Source organism: Canis lupus, chromosome 13 (genome assembly GCF_048164855.1).
Source record: "Canis lupus baileyi chromosome 13, mCanLup2.hap1, whole genome shotgun sequence".
NCBI lineage: Eukaryota > Metazoa > Chordata > Mammalia > Carnivora > Canidae > Canis > Canis lupus.
The window spans coordinates 60,500,882-60,512,046 of NC_132850.1; positions in this window are offsets into that span (position 1 = coordinate 60,500,882).

Consider the following 11,165-nt stretch of genomic DNA (forward strand, 5'->3'; position numbering starts at 1 on the left):
AAAACCATGGACAGCCTAGCAGGTGGTATCAACTTCACGTTCCTATCAGTGCTCCTTCCCCTTGCACCCCTAGGTCCCATGGAAGTGAGACAGAGCAGCCTAAGTAGATGCTGCACACACAATGGGTTTCTGTTACAGCTAAGGAAACCAAACTTATAAGCGGTTCTAGCACATCTGACCAAACTTTGCCCCACAGGAGGCATTATCTTTATTATCTTAGGAAATAAAGCTACCTTCTAAGCAGAAGGGAGACACTATCTTCCAAAGCCATTTATTGCATAACTGAAAGCAATAGTCCAGAACAAAGTAAACAAAGCCGCTAATGCCTCTTGCTCAAAAGATGCAGAGAAATAAGAAAGAGCCCTGGAGAGCAGTCTCCCAACAAAGGGCAGGAAACTTAATTTTGGAAGAAAAGACCATTTGACCACAAACTGAAGACATCTTCTCCAGGCCAATTTTTTTTTCTTTTTTAATTACAATGTGCATATTTAATATCTACCTGTGTGATACCTATGTTTAGCCCTCAAGTATATTGAAAATTAGTGAAAGAAAGCAAAGGGGGTTATTGTCTCGCTTCCAAACATCACGAAATAATATTGATACAGGAAAGCTTGGTTCTTGTCTCATGGAGTCAAAGAAGGAATCTCACGGACACAGGAGAGTGAGTAAAGCAATAGAAGTTTATTAAGCAAAGATACAGAGAAAGCTCTCAGAAGTGAAAGGGGTCCTGACAGGGTTGCCACTGAGGGCTTGTAGGGTTGGTCTTATATTGAGAGCCTAATCAGGGAACCTAAATCCTTTAAACATTATCTATTAACATCGCCGTTGAGTAAGGACTAGTGATAACATCTTTAATGGCTTACTTCTTCTTTGGGGTCTGGTTATTCTTTGTTGGTCACAAGTAGCTGTTATAACAAGACACCCTCCCCACCCACACCTTATGGTAGGGTAGGGTGTTCTGGCTTGTTCGTTTTATCTCTAGGTTCCCTACACCTCAGCATTTGGGGGATTTTTATGAGCCTGCTTCCGTGGCACCCTACCTAGCCCTGTTTGTCCCTAACTCAATATTACTATTCAAACCAGATGAAAACCATGGGTAAGTTTCTATTTTCAAGTAACTAGTAAGTGTTACAGATTTTAAAAATAAGCCAACTGCTAAATAGTTAAGAAAAAAAATAGCTTGTATAGGAAAGCTGTCAAATCCTGAGCACTGTCTTTGTAAAAATGTGAACTTCCTGAAATCAATTAAGTAAATAAATGGCAACTTTATCAAGAAATATAAAAAAGACAATCTGACTCAAAGTGGCTTGGGCAACAGTGGTAATTTATAGGCTCACATATCTGAAAAATCAGAAGAAAACTTCAGGTGAGGCTTGATCTAGCACCTTCGTCTTTTCTATTTCTCCTGTCTTGCTTCTGTGGTGTCAGTCTCATCCTAAACCTGAATCCTCTTATGGTTCCAGGACAAGTGACAGTAGCTCTAGGCTAAAGGCTTCTTGTTAATGTCCAGAGGAAAGAGGGAGCATCTTTGTCACAGAAGTTCCAGCAAACATCTAGAGATACACTCTGATCCGGCCACACTGGTCACATATCCAGTCATGAGTCACAAGGATTGGCCCACCTAATTGGATAAGCCTAAGTCATATTTTCCAGCTCTGGCCTAAGAGTGATGTCAGCTCTATCTGAACAAAATGAATTCCCAAATGGGAACTGAGGACTGTTAAGAAAGGGAAAGTCAGAGCCTACAAATGGTACCTTCCTTTAGGGAGCTTAAAATTTAATTAGAGGAGGAGACTACAAATACAATCAAAAGAAATTAGGAATTGGGACATTTTACCAGAACAAAAGACCTCTACAGGACTGGCTACATAATGTTTTTTAAAGTGGGCTCCACTTATCAATCACTCAGCTTGTCAATTCTGACAAGCACACAGTGTGGGGCTTGAGCTCATGACCCTGAGATCAAGACCTGAGCTAAGATCAAGAATGGGATGCCCAACTGACTGAGCCACCAGGTGCCCTAGGAGTAGCTATATAATTTGCACAGGCTCATACGAAATGAAAACACTAGGCCTCTTTTCAAAAATTATTTAGAATTCCAAATCAGCGACAGTATTAAATCAGGTATGGGGCCCTTTCAAGGCCCAGGTCACCTCCACATAAAGCCAGTCCCATTCATCTATACTGAGACCTGAAGGAAGAGAAGGAATTAGCCAGGTGGCAAATTCTAGGTAGAGGTGACAGCTTATGAAAAGGCTTGGTGGCAGGAGATCAGGTTCCCTGGAAAAGCTGAAGGAAGTTCAGTGTGGCTGGAATTCACAGTGCCAGCTGAGACAGGAAAGATGGGGGCTCGGGATGGTTCAGGCAGGATCCTGATCAGGGTGGATCTGGGAAATAGAAGACTATTTCTTGCATCACCATCCCTTGCTTATGTTAAGACTATTTCTTGCATCACCATCCCTTGCTTATGTTAACGATCACCCAGCAGAATTAACAAATACAAAGGTTTTTTTTATACAGTCCTGGCATAGAATTTCCCTTCCCTGCTAATGCATACTGAATTTAACTGGAGAATAATTGGATACAATCATAAATTATGAAAAGCATTTACAGACTGAAAGTCATTATAAAGTAATCCTCTCCAGATTTGTTTTCCTACTTTCTCCAAGATTTCCCTCATTATTTAGCTGCGCTTGGTACAGAATGGAAGGTTTCTTAAAAATCAGCAGGTGAAAAGTCCCAGAAAGAATATGCAATAACATTGCAAATAAATATGCTGTGTTGGTCATATCATTTCTAGCACATTTATTTTCTAAAAATTTTACAATATGTATTTCTGAAATAAAATATCGTTTACTGGGTGGGCAGCTCTTAGAATGTGCCAATATTGTGGGATTTATAGGGAAAAATATCATTAAAATAATTTGAGTATAAAGGGTATAAGCTATATTTAAAATTTGACACTTACAACTGATACAATATTTCATTGCTCCTTTCCTAGAAGTAAAGGCCCTAGAAAAGCAATTATTATGTAAATACAGAAAAAGCTAACTGTATAACTAGACATCAGATTTCCAGTACTTTTGTCCACAGAGATGATCAGGTCTGGAGAGTATTAGCTCCTTCACTAAAACAACTGAGCGATTTGTGTAATGATAATTATTCATAATAACCATCCTGGCATATCTTTCTTCTTTGCATTCTTATGAAAATATTGCTAGTATGAATATATTATATGGTCAAATTGAATATACAGGTATTAAACCAAGGACCATAAGTCTGGCTTATAATCAGAACTTTTTCCAAAATATTTTAAAATACAGAATCTTAAGATCTAGTCCACTCATGCTGAATCAGAACTCTAGAATCAGGCCCAGAAAATTAGAATATACAAGAAATTCCTAAAGATCCCTGATGCTCAGCAGAATTGGAAGTCTCTCTGTAATTAATCTAAAGCACTTAAAAGGAATTTTGTTAGATATTTAATCCAATTCATATTTGTATTTTAACTATAAGAAATAGACATTTATTGCTTTATTTTTGTTCACTAAAAAGACATCCACTGTTTCTCTTGTTAAGTATACGACAAATGTTATATTATTAAATAAGGAGGTCTTGAAATGCAGTCATTTTATTAATTTTAAGCACATCATATCTTATTTGATAGGCAGAATTAAGGAGATTCCAGTTTATATACATTGATCACTAATGGATTACACAGGTAAATCAAACCTAATAAATATATGGGTAGGACTTCAGTGTCTTCAGAATATTTGCTCATATCCAGCCTTTAGGTCTTACATACATGAGCTAAAAAAAAAAAAGTTTACTAACTTTCAACAGGAACATATTATCATAGAAATTTGAACTTAAAAATGTGGCATATCACTAAACTAGTTAACAGAACATCTTGTATTTAATGAGATTAGCACCAAATGAAAATAATAACGTTTTATAGTTTACTAGACACACTGCCATAGATAGATATATCATGAGAAATAAAATAGTCAATGGAAAATGTATGTGAAATTTGATGAGGGAAATAAAAGTATCTCATTATAGATGCTATTTCTATAGATGCTCACCTAGTATGTCTCTAAGGCAACAAGACTGCATCTTACCACGGACTACACTTAATAGTCTCATCTTCTACAGTCTCATCATTTGTATTTAGATGTCAGCCCAGCTCACAAACAATAGTCATAAAATTCTTTGCATTGATCACTTAAAAAAAAAACTCCCACTTAATTATGCTGAATACTTGCTGACAGGGATGGCCAATTCAATTACACATCTTCTTAAAGGCCTTTCCTGTTTCTCTCACTCTTGCCTCCTTCATTTCAGTTCCCTTTGGTCCCTTCCCATATAAATCTTTGTCTCAGGCTCTCCTTTTCAGGGAAGCCAGGTTTTAAAGTTATATTATCAAAGTCTCAGATAAAATCTTGGAAAGTATTTACAGAGACACAAGCACTTTGCACGGAGCATGTCAGAGCACTCATGTTAGAGAAGCATCATGACTGATTCCTTTTTATCATTTGAATGAATTTTGGCAGCATCTCAGTCAGTAGTAACACAATCAGTAATACAAAAAAATACATGGATGTTTTAAATTATACTGTTAATGAGACACACTTTGAGTAATTGAGATATTATTCTAGCCACATGTGCTATCAAGAAGTAATTCAGACAATGTTGGAATATGTACGCCACTCAATTAGAAGCAGAACCAGCATTCTGAGTGGAAAAAAAATCAAGCCAATACCCACCCGCTGTTCTGGCTAATATTGGTTAGATAGTTTGAGAGCAGTTTATTGTATAATGCTCTAATGTTATTAAATTTATATTTAATTCCTTTTTTGTAATGTCCTTAATTTTTCCAAGGTCAAATAGGAATAGTCCATTACCAGATTACATGATTAAGCATATTCATATACTAGAAATGTTAGTGCAAAATTGCTTTTTGTTTATTTCCCCCTTGACACCTATCAGTCCCTCTTAAATGATGTTAGGGAAGCCATTCTTTTTTTTTTTTTTTAATTAAAGATTATTTATTTATTTATTTATTTATTTATTTATTTGAGATAGAGCAAGAGAAAGAGAGCGAGCACAAGCAGGGAGGAGGGGCAAAGGAAGAGGGAGAAGCACGCTCTCCACTGAGCAGGAAACCTGATGCTGGGCTCCATTCCAGGACCCTGGGATCATGACCTGAGCTGAAGGCAGATGCTTAACTGACTGAGCCACTCAGGTGCCCCAGGAAACCATTCTCTAGGACCACTCTCTCTGTCTCTCCTCTGTTTCCCTGGGTTCTATATCCCATTGTCTTACAACACTAAGACTATCTGTTCGTCCTACTGTCAGCCACTGGTGAGGGTTTCAACCCAAAGATTGCATAAATTTTCTCCTGGATGAGGATTAGTGCCGTGAGAATGTTAGGTATTTTGAAGATTCTGTACATAGAAGAAATAGAGAAAAAAATCTTGCTTCATTCAGTTCTGAACAGGCAGATGTGGAGACAAAGAGAAATTGCTTACTCTTATTATCTGCCTTATAATACAATTTCTTTTACCATTCAGGCTTGCAGTGATTGTTGTCCTGGGGTATACGTGAATCACTACCCATCCTTGGAAAAGAAAAAGGGAAAATAGAATCTCATCCTAATATAATTTCCCCCAAATAGAATCTTTGGATGATTGTAAAAAGTATTAATCTCCTTAAAGAATAGAGATGTGGGCACTTGGGTGGCTCAGAGGTTGAACATCTGCCTTTGGCTCAGATCGTGATCCTGGGGTCCTGGGATCAAGTCCCACATCGGGCTCCCTGTGAGAAGCCTGCTTATCCCTCTGCCTGTGTCTTTGGCTCTGTGTGTGTGTGTCTCATGAATGAATAAATAAATAGAATCTTAAAAAAAAAAAAAAAAAAAGAAAAGAAATGCTCTGAGGGCTAGCTGGTGGCTCAGTCGGTTAAGGGTCTGCCTTCAGTTCAGGTCATGATCCCTGGGTCCTGGGATTGAGCCCTGAGTTGGGCTCTCCACTCAGCAGGGAGTCTGCACTTGCTTCTTCATTTTATTATCCAAAATTTACCTTCATCCTCCATGATGATTCTTCCTTAATTCTTGTTATACAGATGAGCAACATCCTTGCTTGTTGCTTGAGGGATGCCCTGTACCATTAACCACCCCCTTATATCTCTATAATTCTTTGTAGGTCAAATATCCTTGGCTGTCTTTTTGACCTCGCCTCTCATTGCAGTAATTGCTTACATAGTTTAATAGTGTTACCATGCCTCTTTGCAGGGGGGGATACTATCCACTTCTTTGCTATTTATAAGCCCAGACATTCAATGGAATCTTCTTTTGTCAGCTCTGACTTAGATAAAAGAACTACCAACTGAACTTAGTAATGGTGGTGGCCTTCTCAGTGCTAACTCATCATTGCTTTGGAAAGTGATGTATCCTCCAGGATGTATAAGGAAATGTAGCCTTTTGGAATTTTCCCATCTTACATAATATATACATTCCTAATACATTCATGCCAACATCTTCTCCCCTGTTTGCCTTTAATCTCAATTCTATAGTGTCACACCAAAACTGATATTATCATTTTACCTAATACCATGATTTTTCCATGCTCCTGTAAGCTTCTTGGCAGTGTGTTTGCATAGTTTTCCAGGGTCCTTAATGGAATATTATTAAATCCTACATCTGAAGAGGGTCCTCATAACAATAAGCTATCTTTACTGAGAATCAAGTTAAACCTCTCCTCATCCAGTGCCCTCAGAAGACAGTCCTGTACTTACTCCCACAGCTCAGGCTAGTACATGTTGTGCACGTCCCGCAAAGTACGATAGTCCCTTTTCTCCTTCGTGGATGTAGCACATCCCCAGCTGGATTATGATGTGACCTAACCCAAGTGTTAGCCATGTGTGTGCAGATCCTGATGGCATGCATGTTACTTTGCAGGTGAGAGACATCTGTATCATCTTCAAGCAATGACAGAGCTCCAGCCCTTAGTGTAGAGCAGCAGGCTACTTCAGCAGACTCACAGAGTTCAGGAAAAAAAAACTAGATTCAAGAATTTTAACTAATCAACATGTGTATTGACATCCCTTTTTTTCACAAACAGGGTACTGACCTTCACATGACAGATCTACCTTGTTGGCAATTTAACCTTCTTTGGAGTTTTATTCTTCTGCTGTAGGAGGAGAATGCCCTTATACAGGCTACCAAGGAGGCCTTTAACTTTTACACTAACCTTTTTATTGACCATCATTCTCTGCTTTTATTTACCTTTTTATGAAGGCATCAACTAAGCAGAGTAATAACTACCCAATTCCATTATTTCCCCCATATTTCTAAATCTCCAGTACAAAGGGTCTATCCTATCCATAGTCCGGTTGTCCTACAATGGAAAGCTTATTCAGAACACTTCCTTAGCCATAATGCTGAAGAAAGCACACCATCCTCCTCCTTACCTAGCTCCTCTTACTTATCCTTCATCTCTCCCCATAAATGCTAATGACCCAAGGAAGTGTGTTAGGTGTCATTCAATTCCTCTTCCATGGGACTGTATATACCCCTACCATAGTACCCGGCATGTTACACATAGTTGCCTATCTACTCGTCTTTATCCCACACTCTGACATAAACACCTTGAGATTAGGCCCTTTACCCATCATTAGCTATAACTCTAGCTCGTAGCACAGGGCCAGAGACCAAATACTTAATAATTAAAGGTTGTTTGAAGAATAAATAAATACAGCTGGATACTATGGCCTTCTATTACCTAGTAGTTCCTTGATTCAGTATGTTAAACTAATCAGCTGACAAGAAAAGAGGAGTGAGTTAACTATCAATAATATTATTCATTAGATTTAGTGATAAATCTCTTTATGCAACTATAGTGTGTCTAGAGAGCATCCTCCAACGCTACTTTTTAAAGCTAGCTATGTATATCATATAAACATTACCTGTCATACTTAATTGGTTTGCAGATTTTAAATTCGGGATCTGACAGCATTGTCATCATCGTTTAAACATACACCGCTCCTTGCACGACCTAAAACGGCACCATGATGAAGTGGCTGTCTGAGTCATCTTCTCTGACTGTCCAATGAGTCACATCATATTTCCCGTCAAAATCTTTTGTCTTATTTTTACTAAGTGCTTAAACAGCTGACATTATTTATGGAAACATGCTGAAAGTGAGTTGAAAGTGTACACCCACTCCGTTTTATTTTATAAGATCCAAGTGTTTAAGATGAAATCTCCACAGTACTAGTCAATAGAAAGAATTATTTTATCTTCTTATGTAATATAGTTGTGCATTCTCTCTCTATATATATATATGTGTGTGTGTGTGTATATATATACATACATACACAAATACCTACATGTGTGTTATATAGTCACACACACACACACAGAGACCATAATCACATATTTAAAATAATATTTTCTTCTTTTTAACACCCTACCCTGAAAGCTCTATAAGCTGCTCTATTGTATACCCTTTTATAAGCACTGAATCTATCTTTAATTGGTAGAGAGAATATCTGTCTGGCGTTGTTCTTTGCAACTATCAGTTGTAAATCTTGGTACTCACCCTTCTTTCATTGATGTTGCATCAATTCACCCTATAATATAATTTGCTTTCTTTTGTTTTCTAAATATGTCCTGTGGAGAATTCAGAGTTCATTGTATTTGACGTATAATCATAATCTTTTTTAGGACTTCATAATTTACACATTCAGCTAACCACTCAGAACTGCATATGGATTATGGGGTGTCTCAGTGGTGCAGTCAGTTGGGCATCCCATTCTTGGTTTCCGCTAGGGTCGTAATCTCCAGGGTTCTAGGATTGGGCTCCTCACTCAGCACAGAGTCTGCTTGGGAAATTCTCTCCCTCCCCCTCTGCTCTGCCCCCCTGAAATAATTAAATAAATATCTTTAAAAAGAGAATTGCATATGAATTACGGTTGACATTTTTTGGTAATGAAACTGCTCAAGAAATAGGAACTGTGTGTAATATTGAAAGCAGATCTAAATTTACTAGATATACACACAGCAAACCCTAATTTGCCCTGTAGACCATTGATTTATTCCATCAATAAAAGCCACATCATCAGGCTTTACTATTATCAGAAAGGGCATGCTAATCTAGATGCTTCGATTTTCTATTCTGTCAGTTAAAACTTTTCTGACCAATATTTAAGGAAATCCTTAATTAGGACTGAAAATATATGTTTTAGTATTTATTTCTCCATGAAATCTAACTACACAGTCTAGCCCAGTTTAGTTTAATTTAGTTTGCTTGCTCTTCAACATGTAACTAATCGATGTCAATAACCCCCCAAATGCAGTTCCCTCCAAACTATACAAAAGTAGAGCATTCTTATGAAAACTTTCATAAGCCAAAATGGTGTAAAGCAAAGAAGCAATTACCATTAATTTACACACGGAAAAAAAATGTGTGCATTCCCAGATCCAATAAATAACCTCTCTAGGCTTTTCTGATACCTCAGGATACATCTTGCTAATGGATACACAAAATAGAGATAAATCACAAATGCTCACAGACACAGTTCAACGTTCTGACAGCTTAGTGATGCACTGCTGAGTGTTGTTCCCTGGGAAGGAGCTTTATGGTGCCACTTCCACTACTTTGGGTACATGCTGCCTCTATGAGGGACTTGCTGCAAAACAAACACTGAAGGCCATTTTTGCTTTTTGCCTTTTCTTGTCAAAGTGAAAATCCCCTTGTATTTCTTTTAGTTAGTGAAAACAGGTAGTAATGTAGTTCTTTCATAAAAATGAAGTGGCATAATATGAACCTTCAAAAAGTAGAGCATACCCGTAATCTGTTTTCAGGCTCTTCTATGTGAAATTTGACTCTGATGTCACACGGTCATCTGTGCTTATCTAAAAGAGCTCTGAGGATGAAAATTGGCTATGTTATTAAATTGTTCCCAAAGTTCAGGAATAATATTTTTGACGAAGCATCTCAGTCTCTCGTTTATAAAAGCATTAATTAATTAATGATTTAAATAAATAATACATTTATAAAGTGGATATATCATATATATCATTAACAAAATGTAGTGATGTCAGATATTTTGTGTTTATTTTTACTATTTCTGACATAGCCATGGTGCCACCTCTGGAGACTTCTTAGGATGTCAGCAGTCAAAATGATTAATGGAACTCTCAAGTTAAAGGCAAAGACTGACTTATGTCAGGCAGAGAAAATAAATTTTTTTAGAGAATACATTAAGATAAAATTATCAGCGAAGTTACACACACTTAGTGATATGTGAATTAACAAAGGCCTATTCTTACGGATGTTCAACCATTTATTACTAAACTTTACTAAACATAGTGTTATTTATCATAAATAAATTTTATGATTTACAGTCTATTTTAAACTGATTCCCATATTTAGGTGGGTAAAACAAAGTTGAGGAACTCTTTTATTGCAAAGCATACATTCTGGTTTCTTGTAGTGAATTCCCAGTATAATGTGTGGAAACCACATAGAACAAAGTCTTTCTATGTGCAAAGCATCCAGGATCAAGCTCCCTGTTATGTGAGAATTCTTATGTACTAAAACTAGTGACTAAAGAGCTTTGGGCTTCCTTTTTAGCCCCTATTTTTGAGCTTGTTTATACATATCAGGGCTTTAGTTTCCTTGGAACATCTTATCTAAAGTCCTTGTCAAACTAGAGGAAATGAAACCTTCAAAAGTAGAAAGAGCTTATCTCCTCCCTGTTAACCAACTGGTGGGCTATCCAGGTACATTTAATCCATGACCCTTTAATGTGCATCCTGGCAGCATACATAGCCAAGGATATTTGGCATGCTTTTATCCACCCAAAGTTACCATCATCTGGCGCAAGACACTCTAAGGCATATGTAAAATGTATTCATGATTGTTATTTGACCAGCACTGACAACAGCATACAAAACTTCTTATGTGGTCCAGTCAACAAATTTTCATACAGGCGAAGCCATTATTTGGAAGATATTTGGAAGATCCCCAAAACAGTTTATATTGTGAATTTCTTTCCACAGTTTACCTGCCTATTATACTATCTGCATTTCATCCAATACTAAGTAAATAAAGGCAAACCAAATAATAGTTTAACTTTTTCTTTCTTTCTTTTTTTAAAAG